General features: G+C 40.3%; 1 protein-coding gene across 1 annotated transcript in view; it reads right to left on the bottom strand.

Moving 5' to 3' along the window:
- The window catches only part of LOC144681248 (ankyrin-2-like), an 866,008-nt gene extending 852,667 nt beyond the window's left edge, over positions 1-13,341 (bottom strand). Inside the window, exon 1 of the mRNA XM_078542889.1 lies at positions 13,248-13,341. The gene's annotated coding sequence lies outside the window, so the exon portion shown is untranslated. The remainder of the gene's footprint in view (positions 1-13,247) is intronic.
- Between the last annotated feature and the right edge of the window lie 1,296 nt (positions 13,342-14,637).

The raw sequence follows: 14,637 nt of genomic DNA, 5'->3' as shown, positions 1-14,637 counted from the left end.
TCAAGTATATTTCAAAAGCATCAAAACATATGATTTACTCTGTTCACAGATGCAAACAAACATATCATATTTTGATTTATTATCACTGATGCAGAAGCTCAAAGAGGAATAAAAACCTGCCTCATCCCAACTACTTAATTTGCCTAACAAAAACAGAATTAACTGGAAAAATTCAGCAGGTCTGGCAGCATCGGTGGAGAAGAAAAGAGTCGACGTTTCGCGTCGACTCTTTTCTTCTCCACCGATGCTGCCAGACCTGCTGAGTTTTTCCAGGTAATTCTGTTTTTGTTTTGGATTTCCAGCATCCGCAGTAGTTTTTTGATTTTATTACTTAATTTGCCTTATTTGTTTCATTTGCTGATAATGGCTGTTGCCAGGAAAAATAGTTTTCCTACTTCAATTGCACTTTATCAAGTCTGCAACCAATGAGAAAAAGCAATCACTATTACTTTAGGTTGTTTAGTGATAATGTAATTTAAAATCTCAATTTTTTCAGACTCTACTTATTTGTTGTAGCTTATGGATAGTGACTTCTAATTTTCTGATTAATAACCAAAAATTCAAAAATCGAACAGTGGAATACATATGAAAAATTATTTCTGCAAGATAAAATTCAAAGCAAGAACTTATATTATACAAGGACAAAATTGATGTGATGAAAGATTTCAGGGTCCAACCCTCTCTTATAATGACAGTCTTGTTTCCATTTGCAGGAAGTCTCATGGGCACTGAACAGATTTTTGGTTCTCGGCATCCTATTCCTTAATGCCAAGAAACTGTGGTAATGGATTCATTCTTACATTAACCAGCATTGATGCATGCCAAGAAATACATCTATACTAGTTGCAAAGCATTTATTCATTAATCTTTGATTCGAAGGTCAATTTGTCACAGCTCTCAAAGATTATGTGGAAAGGACCAAGGCCGTGTCTCTGCAGTCTTAGGCCTCTGTCTATTCTCAGATCCAGACCAGCAAAGCATTTTTATGGATCTTTTAAGACCCAAGTCCATGATACCTCTTTTGTAGTCACCTCGTGTGCATGTGTGAGACCATGTGACCATGTTCTATTGCATATACGTTTTGGGTGCTGCATTTATCCTTTTTTTAAAACTTACGAGAAAAACTGTCATTTGTCTGTTCTTGAGAGTTACAGCACTCAGGGGGTTAAAACACTTCTTTTGAAACACATCTGTCTTCGGTCAGTCAAGAGGTGGAACCATCCTGCCATCACTCTCCTGCCTGTAACATTATATGCTGGGCTGCTGAAATGTGCTGGGGTTTTTTTGTGGAAAAATTGCTGCAAGCTGCATTTTTGGCAATTACTGAAAGTGGCAACACAGCAAGACTCCACAAACAGAATGACAAGTTAATCTGTTTTTGTTGATGTTGGCTATGAGCCAGGACTCTCTGCTCTTCTTCGAATAGTGTTATTAGATTTTCAATGTTCATCTGTGTCACCAGCATAAACAGACAGGTCCCTGGTTTGATGTCTTTTGACAGATGGCAGCTCAAGTCCTGGAGTGATGCTTGAACCTAGAACTTTCTATCTCAGAGGTGACAATGCTTCCAATTGAACCACTCATATGTTCTTAAAAGAAATGAACAAGAACTTTACTCTGTATAAATATATCAGATTTATCAATGCAAAGACTATCCTGATTAATTAGTAGTAAAAATGTTACAACGTATGAAAATGAGTTTGAACGTAAATACTCAGGGCAACTTCAAACTCTTGTATAATGGATAGCTTTCCAAACTGGAGTCCATGGACCATGGGAGTCCACAAGTTGGCGTGAGGGTTGAGGCATGATGTACACCAAGAGCTCAGCATTTCAAGAATCTTGCATTGCATATTTTTGCTATTTTTGATGGCTTACTAGCAATTACCTCTATTGCTCATACTATTAGAAAACATTTCCTGCATTAGAACTGTTTTCCTGACACTGTCATTCAGAAGTTAGGACAGAGGAAATTGCTGGGAGTGAGTCATATTTGCGTGAGGTTCCGGGGTATGTGAAAATATTTGCAGGGGATCCCACACAGAAATCTTTGTAAATGACTGCTATCAAACTTCTAAATTTTATGAATAACTACGACATTACCGAACACTTTCTCCCAACCACCCTCCCACCCCCCAGCTAGTTTAGATCAAACTGTACCAAACGTTTCATTGGACTTTGTAGGCAGAATGCCCCATGTGCTCCCTCCCACCAACATTTTAACCTCACACTTTTCAGAGAAGACTGAGGCACCTGCTGTAGCAGGCCTTGTGAATACCTTAAAATACAAATTATATGATTCAATTAGGATCTACACAATTTGAACTAAAAATTGCTGCAGTTCTACCCAGTACCAGACCCACCAGTAAAACATGGTGGCAAACAGATCCAGGGCTTTAAGAGATGCAGCACTTTATGTTCCCTTGTGGGTCAGGAGGAACAGGAATGGAACAGGAATTCTCCAGTAAACCCACAAGAAAATCTTGGGCTTTTCCTCCCCTTCCCCTGACAGTAAGGATCTCTGGGCCCTCTCTTATGAATTTACATCACTCACAGGGACTGTTTCTTTGGGATCCCAGTGGTGGTCTCCCACCGCCCGAAATCCCTCTCAATTTCCTTCCTGTTCAGCTAGCATTTTCCTCCAGGTTTGGGTGGAGGGCTGACCAGCACTGTGCTGATGAGATCCACAAGTTGAAATCTCCTGGGCCTCACACTGTGGATGGTGCCTTAGTCCCTCTGCACGTGACTCTCAGAGGGAGATAAAATCTGGATTTTGAAGTTATGTCCAGATTATATGAATCATGGAATAATATGCTCTGAAGGAAGCCATTCAACCCATCATGTTTGTGTCAGTCCTGTACCTACTGCCCTGTTGGCTTCCCCACAGTCATGAAATTTCTTTCACTTTTCAAGCACTTATCCAGTTTCCATCGAGTGTCATTGTTGAACTGCTCCACCACCCTTTAAAAGCAGTGCATTCCAGATCATCATAACCCATCAAGAAACATTCTCCTCCTTGCCACATGATTCTTTTTCCAATGATTTTAAATCTGCTTCCTTTGGTCACTGTCCAATCCACTTCCTTTGGTTACTGTCCAATCCACTTCCTTTGGTTACTGTCTCTCCTAATTTATTCTATCAAAACCCCTCAATTTTGAATAAGTCTTAAATCTCCCGTAATGTTCTCTGCTCTTCAGAAAACCATTTCAGCTTGTCCAGTCTGTTCACATATTGGATGCCCCTCGTCACTGGTGTTATTGTTAGATCACCTCTGCACCCTCTAGAAGACCTTGGCATTTTTGTCAAAGTGTGGTACCTAGAACATGCTAGCTGGGACCAAACTAGTGATTCATAAAGGTTTAGCATAACTGGTTTGCTTGAATTTTGTTCTTCTAAGTGCAATTTGCCTCTCAAAATGATCGCTGGTCAAATATCATTATTTCAGTCACTTATTAGATGCTGAGGTACATGGAAGTTTGGGTCACTTGGTGGAGAAGATAATGATCTCAACATGTAATGAAGACATAATTTAATTTTGAACATTGAATTCAGAAAGCTTTTTGCTTTCCTTAAATTGTATTTGGATCACATTTATTGAGAACAATCCAGCATTCATGATGCTCAGCATTACAGCCAAAATGTACCTCACAGTCGAGAACAATGCCAGTTAATCACTTGCTTCACATCTGAACAGTTGCGTATTTGTTTGCCGACTCCAGCCTCTCCATTACAATCTTTCTAGTCTTTCTCTGTTTTATTTACGTCACTATGTTTATTGTTCCTTTGATTTTTCCTCAGTTGTTCCATCTGCATCTGTGTTCTAAATATGACTGGGCTCCAAATATAACATTCTACATACTCTTTCTTCCTCCCTGGTTCCTAATTCCATTAAGCTTCTTCAATAAGGCTTAAAAAAATATAACACACATCATTATCCTCAGTTGTTCCTTCCTTATTCTTCCTCTGGCCTTTAAAACACAAGTTTGTCATTGTTTGATCAAAATTCCTTGGCCTGAATTTTTCAGATGGTGGGGTTTCCCTTCCTGCCATCCGAAGAGTCGGCAGGGAACACATCCCCACTGACTCCGACTGCCCCACAGCAATTTCATGCTCGAATGACCATCAATTAGTTGCAGGCAGGACATCGGCCCCGTCAATCTGATTGGCCGGCAGGTCTCCAGTCCTTGCAGGGACAAGAGCTGCAGTGGACTGAAAATGGACTTCAGGAACAAGGCTGAACCTAAGTCTCGGGACTAAGGGACAAGGCTAAAAGGGTCCCTGGGCAGGGGGGGTGGGGGGGGGGGTGTGTGTGTGTGTGTGGGGTGGCTGGGGGGCTGGTGGTACAAAAGGGAGTGATCGTGGTGTCGGGGGAAAGGCCAGGGTGGGGAGGGAGATCCAGTAGTCACTGGACTTTAAGAGGTGAAGTGCCAGCAGTCAGAAGGGGGCTTCCCCCACCAAATTTCCCGCCTGAGTTCCAGGCCCATTCTTTATCAAGCTTCACCCATATCAAGTAAATTCTCTTGCCAGCCTAAAAATTGAGGCTGAGCGAGAAACAGTCCTCAAGGGTCTCAATTGGGGCAAGGGCGGGCGGGAACACGGAAGGAACCCTGTTCCTCCAATTTCACGCTTTCTCTCCGCCTGAAAACTCGCCAGGGAAGTGTGAAATTCAGGCCCTTAATTTCCTCTCATCTTTGTGATGTTTTCTAGCATAAACCTTTTTCCTTCGCTTGTCTTTTTTTAAGAGCACAGATGGAAGCCATTCGCTATGTCACTTTAGTTATATTTCTTTTAAACTTAGTCCCCTTGCCCTACCCTTTATCCATACATTTATTTCTTTAAATATTTATCCACTTTCCTTCCAGAAATTATTATGCTGCCGCTGCTGTTTCAGGAATTCCATGTGCCAACAACCCTTCACACGAAGAAAAATGTCCCTTTCATTCTTTTAGTGATTAACCTTCAAGAGCAATCAGAGGTTGGCAATAAATGCTGGCCCAGCAATCAACGCCCACACCCCACAAAAGAATAAGTAAAAAAAAACTAAATTCATGCTTTCCAGTTAGTGACTCACTGAATCACCAGCAAGGAGAAATATTTTTCCCCTATTTATTTTATCAAAGCCCATTATCATTTTGAACATATCAATTAGATCTCATCTTACACTTCTGTCATTTAATGGAAAGAGTTCAAGTCTCTCCTCCTAACTGAAGTTTGTTACCACTGGTACTATTTTAGTGAATCTGTTCTGCATCCTCTGCATGGCCTTGATATCCTTCCTAAAGTAAGATTTTAAAAGTGGGATACAATATTCAAATCGTGGCCTCACCAATGATTTGTATAGGGTTAGCATTACCTCTATTCTCCATTTATAAAACCTAGGAACCCATACTCTCTTTCTAATATTGTCAGTTGTTTCAGTGCCACCCCCATGATTCTGGTCTCGGATTGCCTCTCCCACCCAGCCTCAAAGGAGAGCTATGTCACTTCTCCCACCTGCAGTAGTTTTTTGTTTTTATTTTTATCACTTCTCCTACCCCTCATTTTAATTTAATTGACAAACTCCCTGTTAGTGTTGATTGAGCACTGGCAGCTAACCCATCAAGTCAAAATGATGCCTGACCAAACAATAGTTGGGGCCTCTTGATGGTGCCATCAGGCTAGTGGTGCGATCGCTCCACTTACTGCCTGCCCGATCTGCACTATTGTTCCCGCCATTTTTAATTGGAAAAATTGTGGAAAGGCTTCTATCATTTGTGCTTTTATTCAGATTATATAAATATTGAAAATGTTTGATGACTGAGCCCCTATTAATTTGAGCACGAGACTCATTTTGTGAGGTGTGTTGGGAATGTCTTTCTCACAACTAAAGGAGTATTGAAAATAAACCATCATCATGCCTATTTGTTTATTTACTCTGCAACCATTGTCTGTAAGATTTATGAATGTCTCAGGATTTCAAATAGAGCAGGCTATTAAGTGGAAGTCACAGGTACACGTACATCATGGTCATTGTTTCATTGAATTGCCAGCAATCCCAATAGAATAATTTCCACAGGAAACAAAGCTCTTTATTATTCAGTATTCTGAGCCTACTATTTCTTCTGAACAGCAAAATCCCTTAAGTATTTTTCATTCATATGTTTACATGCTGCAAAGCATTTTCATTCTCTGCCACATATAATCCTTAGGTCATTTATCACTTTCTTTTACAATTAATCTATTATCAAGGACATGATAACAGGTCATTTAAAAAATCATGATATGATTAAACAGTCACTTAGCTATGAAAGGAAAATTGTGTTTGACAGATCTGCTAAGGTCTTTTGTGGTTGTAACTGGCAGGGTAGATAAAGGGATATCAGTGAATGTAGTCTATTTGGATTTTCAAAAGAAAACAAGAGGTTGTTGTACAAAATTGGGAATAAACATGAATTGAGGGTTGTTTAAAGGACAGAAAAAGGAGAGTAGGAACAAATAGGACATTTTTGGCTTTGAAGGTTGTATCTAATGGGGTGCCACAAGGATCTATGCTTGGTCCTTGGCTATATCAAAGGCTTAGATGAGAGGATAACCATCATGTGTTTAGGTTCGCTGATATTATAAAGTTAGGTTTACTCTACCACTATTTAACCACCCATCCATCCTGAGTAGGCACAGTTAAAATTAAGGTTCAAGTGTCTGCCTTGGTTCAGTGGCAGTACTCTCAGTCCTGTCTCTGAAGACTGGGGCCCAGAATTATGTTCCCAGGTCAGTTGCATAGAGATGGGATAATTCCCAGCTCTATGAACCCAACCTTTAAAAATGGCCACCTGGATTTTCATTCTGGTGTTGGGGGTGGTGGGCTGGATTGGAAATCAGGCCCACCACCCCTGTAATGAGTGCGGGGGCTGCCAGGTGCAGAGGCGGGCTGGGCAGAAGGCCCAAATCCAGTCCCACCCCCATGAAAATGGAATATGCTGTGTTTGGCGGCTAGACTTAGATTTTACGGCCAGTTCTGGGATTTTCACCACGACGGAGAGGCTCTCGCCCACTGCCTGAGAAAGCAACAACTCTTAGGAGGAAGGCCCGCCATATCTTCTGCCCATCAGGCAGTTGGGAGGAAGGCCCACCGCTGTCCTCTTAACTGAGGACCCTGGGATATGACATACCGCCCGCCAAAGCCTGCCAGCCAGAGGCCAGCAGCTCTTGCACTCGGGTGTGCCACGGAGGAGGCTGTGCCTGCTCTGGAACAACACCCCCAGAGTCCAGGATCATGGGGTGACATGTAAGTGCTATTGGGGGTTGGTCTCGCAGAGGTCAGCAGCAAGAACATGGGGTGTGGCTGTCAGCAGCTACCCCCTACCACATGCCCTCACTCATGCACAAATTAGTGCAAATTGAGGGACCACTGCCACCATCCCCCCACCACCCCCACTCCAGCTGACATGCAGCCTGCACAGCTTTACTAGTCACACAGGCCACATGTCGGCAGACCTGCCTGGAGCTGGGAAGATTGCAGCGGAGGCGTGAAGAGGCCCTTATGTAGTTGTTAAATTGTCCACTTAACAGACACAAGTGGAGGCAGGGCAGGAGGTAGACCATGGGCCTTCCCACCCAGAACTTAATTCTGGTGGAGGCAGGAGGGCATCGGTTATCGATCCCGACAACAACCCACCAAACAACCAGGCCTACCTGCTTCCTTCTACACCTCCTGAAGGGGCAGAAGATTCTGGCCTGTGTTTGTGTTCAAACCCCACTCTAGAGGCTTGGGTACTTAATTCAAGCTGACACTCTAGTGCACGATTAGGGACTGTTACACTGACACAAGTGTCTTCTTTTTGGTGAACCATTAAACTGAAGCCCTGTCTGCCCGCTAAGGTGGATGCAAAAGATCTCATGGCACTATTTAAAGAAGAGTTCTCCAGCTATCCTGGCCAACATTTCTCTCTCACCCAGCATCACCAAAGCAGATGATTCATCTCACTGTTGTTTGTAGGGCCTTGATATTGACTGTCACATTAGCTTTCTTTCTTTAATTGTCCAGAGTGATAGAACCCACTCAAAATTTAACTTGGATAAATGATAACTTGCACCTCTTAATAGCTCAATAGGCCGATAGTTCAAAAGGAGAATCCAGGCCATGATAAAGGAACTATTGCTATGTTCAACTAGACTAAATAAAGGTTAGTATCAATAGGTTACAGTCATGGAACTAAACCATGGTTTTGGAATATAGGTACAAGAGGCCTAATTTTCTAAATTTGTGTATTTTCAAGATAATTTTACCCATCAGCTGTGCGCACGGAGATCAGCACACCTATAGTTTCTTAATACACACAACAGAGACATTAGAGGTTCCCTGCCAGCAGTGCAAGTTCAAAAAATTAGTCCCAGAAAAATATTTTGGCTACAGAGGCGGATAGTTTGAGTTAGGAAATCTCGCAACATGTCAGAACAACTTCGATTAAAAACATCCCAAAACCCATGATTTTTGCTTTTGGAGGTGGGTGCAGGATAGAGTCAGGCCTGCTGACCCTGGGAGCAGAGCTGGGATTTTGTCCAAGTTGTTTTAGAAATTATTAGACACTCTAGCCCTCAGCCCTCACACTCCCCACCCACCCCCCCAATAGCCCATCATACCCTCCATCCACCCCCATACCTCTTCATAGCCTCCATGCCACCTCGATAGCCACTCGTTCAGTATCCGCCATGAGCAAACCTCAGGAACCATGTAAAGACGAAAAAAAAACTAACAATCTAACACAACTCTCTCATACACACTTCATATTGAAGAAAACTCCTATTCGTTGGACCCAAAGCTTTTAAATCTCATGTGGTTAATCTCTTATAAAAACAGAAACTACTATTCAGACTCCACATCAAAGACAGCTAATACCTTAATAGCCTCTTTAACTGTCAATCAAACTGTGAACTCAGAATGCCTGCTGAGATAATTGTAGCTTTTGAAACTCAGCCAAACATTCAAAATGACATAATGATAGCCCTTGGGAAGATGTCAACAAGGAATTTTATTGAAACTGCATGACCAGTAGGCCTGCTGATCAGAGCACTCCAACAGAAGTTTATTTTAAAAAATTCTCACTAAAAAAAAAACAGGCTGTAGCTGTCAAAATTTAGGAGTGCAGCATTTGAAAAATCAGATCATACGAATTAGGAGAGAGAGTAGGCCACTCAGTCCCTTGAGCCTACTCTGCCATTCAATAAGATCATGGCTGATCTGACTGTAACCTCAACTCCACATTCCCACCTATCCCCAATAACCTTTCGCCCCCCTGCTTAACAAGAATCCATCTAGATCTGCCTTAAGAATATTCAAAGACTCTGCTTCCACCGCCTTCTGGGGCAGGAGAGTTCCAAAGACTCTCAACCCTCAGAGAGAAGAAAAATGACAGTTATACAAGCCTCATCTGCTTTTCAAGAGTGCTTGCACCAACTCCATCATGACTCTCACTGCAGGGTAAGGCCCTTGCAACAACCAAAATGAGGTCTGTTTGAACCTAACACTGAGATAAAATAGCCCTGCTGAATTTGGGTTTCTCTCCTATATGAATCATGCCCCACGCCCTCCCCCCATGGGAACAAATTGTATCTGTCGGGAAAGGGTGGGCGGGACTTTCGCAACCATGTCCTGCCCACCATTTTGAAAAGGCTCATGATGTCTTCCCGACTGCAAAAATCCAGTCCTTATTGTTTTCATGAGATCTTAAGATGGCCTCTAGGCTATTTGATTTTATTGTTCCAGAATAATAGCCCTTATTTCTTCCTATTATAGCATCCAGCTGTCACTTAAATGAGTCCACTCTCCATGGCCTCTGCCACCTTCCCTGCTAATCTGCTCTAGCTATTGATTATCCTCTGTAAAGTAATACTTCTGTCCTAAACTTGCCCTTCACAACTGTGGATATGTTTTCTTCTTCCTGCTGCCTTTATGTGTCTGAAGGTATTCTTCTGGGTTACTTTCCCTATCCCATTACGTATTTTACATAATTCTGTATGGTACATTCAGGGGCTTCTTTCTGAGGCTCAAGAGCCCTCGCATATTCAGGCGTTCCCCATCATCCTCTTTCAACATCAGAAATCTCCTCTCCTCTACATCTCAGTCAGAAATTGTTTTGAGGAGGATTTTAATAACAGAGAGTAAGATGCAGCAGCCGAGATCTTAAGGGGGAAAGTTCCAAAGAACAGAAATGAAGTAGCTGGAGGGAATCAAAGGGAGAAAGGGTCCACAAAGGCCTAAGTTAGAAGAACAGAGTTTCAGGTAGGGACATATTTAAGTTGGTTGACATTGCGAAGATAGAATGGACATATCGTGTTGGGATTTATCGATGATGAAAAGAATTTTGAATTGAATGCAATGTGGGTCAATGAAGATATTATACGTCAATGAGAATTGGCATCCCTGAAAGTGTTATAGCTGAGAGTGAGCACAATCCCAATGCCTTGAACCAACATAGCCTGCCAGCAGGCATCCTCCATTTTAATTCCAAATATCCAATCAAACATTTTGATTTTGTCACTATTTGAATGAAAATCCAAATTTAAACCAGCCAATTGGAGTAGATTTTCAAAAACTGACTTCCTTGGGTGTTATCAAATGGTTGTTTGAAATAAACTATATTTACTCCTTTGATTTTTTTCATGTTAAGAATATGATTATAAATGCTTGTCTGACACAAAGAGTGCAATAGCTTGAATACCCACTTAATCAACGGTGTTGCACTATAGAGTGGCATGCATCAAAATGGGTCCTTTTTAAACAAGAACAACCAAATGTTATTCCATGAAGTGAGACTTGACAAGTTGGACTCGCTGCTGCAGAATTTCACAAGAAATTGTGTGATTGATTACAGTGGATTTAACAATGGTATTCTTCATCTTCTGGAAGGGAGATACATCTCGTCATGAAAAAATTATGTCATAGCCAGTATAATTTATGCTCACTTGCATTGCATATGGTAGGGTGGGGTTACCCACGATGCTCTGTGATTACACCACATACATTATCTTATTCTTCTGCTTCAAGTCATAACTCTTTATAACTTTATGCTGCATTAATGTAAACACAGAAGTCACTGATGATTTGAATAATTTTACTATCAGCAACACTATTCCATACCCCCAGGCCAGCAACTGGACTGAAATCACTGCTGGATTCTTCACATTACTGTGCTAATGCAGACATGAAATGAACAGAAAAGTCCTCACCCCCATTACTCCAGGTCTGGTTTGCTTGTTTACTATTCCTAATACACGAAGAATAGGCTGACTCAGTAACAGTCAGTGATCGCTGTAGAAATCCCCACATTGCACTACAAATTCATGCAGTGTGCTATATTCATCTGTATTCTGAATACAACTAGTGACACTGGGTCTTTTATAGACGAAGCACAGTGTTAGTATTCACCTCACTCAATCCGATGACACTTGTTGGCATTTAATTTGTCCTTTTGCCATGCAGTTTATATTTCTTTTTGGCAAGGCTCAGCAGTTGTCATTAAATCATCATTCATAAAAGGAATGTTCCTGAACGAGTCATGGAAATATTTGCTGGTTTAATAGCTTTGCAAATTGTAAAGTAAAATAAAACGTATGGTATTTGTTGCACAGAGCTTGCACTATCTTAAAAAATTCTGAATTTCAGGAATTCTTTCATGTCAAGTGTTATTTTCAAATTCACAACTTGCCCATCTAGAAAATAAATATGAACAGATGACGGTTCTCCAAATCTTAATACTTTAATACTTGCCTCCAATGCAAACCAAATGAGGATTAACTTCAATCTGCTGTTGGCTTAATATTATAGATTACCTTTTTTTTTACTTTTAGCACTGTCTCTTGCAGAATACCACTGCTCTCTCATTAGTTCTCATTTTATTACTGTTATGCTATCATTATTGCACCAATGGCAAAATTTAAACATCTTTGATTCTGTTTCCTCTCTCTCTTGCTAAAACATTTCCTATGAACCAGCACTATAGATTGTACTTAGGAGCTGACACTCCTGCATTTGACTTGTGTACCTAATATACAGTTCAAAAACTATAGTCACTGAGCCATTAAAACACTATGTGCAACCTGCATTATTACCCACGATACACGAGTAAGCAGATTGCTAGCGCCAATTACTGTAATAAGCCAACCATACCATTAGCAATACATGCCCTTCATCGGCAAAATGGCTCAGCAGAGGCCACAACACACCGGCTGCATCGATTCTAGCAGTCTTACTTTGCAGTTTTGACTATTTCAGTCACACTTCACGTTAAATATTTTCTAAATCATTGTCTGGAACACTGTACACACAAAACTGATTTAGAAAATGAGATTACTAGATTTGAAGATCTTCTGAACGCAACGAGTTAAAGTGTAAATTTTGTAAACCTACGCACAAGTCACAATTGTTAGTCTTGTTTTTGACATCATTGTTCCTATTCATCAAAAACTACAAAATGAAAATTTGATAATAATACATCAGTTCATAGTTGCTCCTTGCATAACAACACTACATGTTTTATCTGTTTGAGAATACGGTAACTTAGTTCTGTATTAAAAATATACTGTGAAACCATCACTGCTAAAAATGCACCATTGAAGAAAAGCAGGCAAAAGTAATTTGATGATACTGCTGAGAAGGTGAAAACACAAAGGCAAGGGTGGGGCAATTTCCTGTACTGCACAGTCTTCCAGTGGTTAGACAGTTAAAGCAGTTCCTTTCGCCTCCAGCAGTTGCCTGATTAATGAAGGGAAAGTGACACAGATTTTACGGGCAGCAACAAAGAAAATACTGCTGTATGTTAACATCTGAGCACTAATCACTTTCTTTATTATATAATTGCACTAAGTTGATTGCACGAACAAGGCAGAATCAGTAATGCTGGAGTGTTCACACCCAAACACAGTAAACAAATGAAGGATGTTACAGCAATGACAAACACCTTGGCCCATCCACTCCACAATAGCCAAAAGACAAAGATAGCAAATAGAACAGATAAAAACGGAAGGTTCGCTAGCAAAAGAAGACACGGAATTTATAATTGTTAATTTTTAACTTTTTTAAAATATGTAGAATAATTAAGTAGTGATGATTTAAAACACAATAGAAGTCAATCATCAAAGCAAGAAAACAGAAAAACTGTGCTCTGCTAGATTATCTATAGTTAAAATGTTAAATACATGCAGCTACAAATAAAGACATCAGGAAAGTATAGGTTGATTTGATTCAATATCATATCCAATTACAGACTCACTTATCTGACTGCTTATTCTGCCGAATTGTATGTGATCTGAATCCTCAGACACCAAAAATGTACTGAGCTTGTTAGTCCTTACAACTGCCAGCTTAAAGATGTCTAGCAGGCAATCTGTTCTTGGTACCTCTACATTATACATGTGCTTCCGTTCCACCAGTCACAGCTCACCTAATATCACATGACCCTCAAATTACATCATAAGCAACGACACCAATCATTATTCTCCCTTTCCCTTTTCTCCTGCCCCTTCTGTTATTTATCAGATACATTCGATGGGTGGGGGATTCACTTTTGTATTCAGTACATTCTTTTTATGCACAGGTCACAATAGATTTAGCCATTAATTTTGAGTGGAAGCAACAAGATAACTCGTATATTAAATCACTTGCCAAAGTCATCATTCAATAATCAGATTTATATGTACGCACAATGCAAGAACCTTCTGTTGTTTCTGCTGGCAAACTGAATTAGCTACAAACATAGCTGTATTCTGTCAGAAAACCAGAAAATTGTCTCTAATGGCAAGGATGCTTCTAGCACTTACAGGCCCTTAGAACAGCTGAGAGATGGTCCACTGTTTCTACAAAAAAGGGTTTTATTTAAAATAATTTTTTTTTTTAAAATTCAAGTATCATATTTTCGTGTAACAAATCCAATGACCATATTTTTGATCTGGAGGCTAATAAAGTGGCACTATGAGTATGCTGGCAATTTGCAATCATTCAGTAACCAAAACAAGAAATCTCATACATAATATAACCTAAATTTTTACTTAAAATATTGCAGATGTTAAAGTAAAATCCATGCAGGTTAGTGTAAAATCATTAACACTTTAGTAATATGTAGCAGGACTATGTGATTATTTTCCTCAGTGCCTGCTATTAATGCACAGACAACATATGATTCAGCTACTGTGTCTTAATGCAATCACTGCTTCTCTTTCAGAATTCAAAGTACATAATTGCCTCGTCTAATGTACAGGCTCTCCTGTATCACACAAGGTAGAAAGTAGGAAGCATATAAAATCCGTGGGTTCTCCTCTTTCCTTTTAGACTGAAGCACACTGTCCAATTAAGAATTACAATGCATCAAACCACAGTTCTGTGTACAGTTTCAAACTAACAGGGTTTCTTTATTAAAAGAAATTCAAGCTCAGCCTGCGCAATATCTCTCTCGACTCCTCTGATTTGATACCAGAGCTGTGGAAATTCAGTTAAGTGCCTGATCCAAAAGTTAATTTAATAGGGTTTTTTTCACAACAAATATTCACATTATTTAGTGTTGCTTACTATCTTAAGTTACAAAGGATTTTGCCAGAATAGATTTGCAAAAAGATAAAATACAAAGCGTGTTAAATCCAGGTCTTGAGGCCAAGAAAGGAAAACTT

Source organism: Cetorhinus maximus, chromosome 1 (genome assembly GCF_964194155.1).
Source record: "Cetorhinus maximus chromosome 1, sCetMax3.hap1.1, whole genome shotgun sequence".
In the NCBI taxonomy this organism is placed as follows: domain Eukaryota; kingdom Metazoa; phylum Chordata; class Chondrichthyes; order Lamniformes; family Cetorhinidae; genus Cetorhinus; species Cetorhinus maximus.
This window is presented reverse-complemented; position numbering and strand designations above follow the sequence as displayed.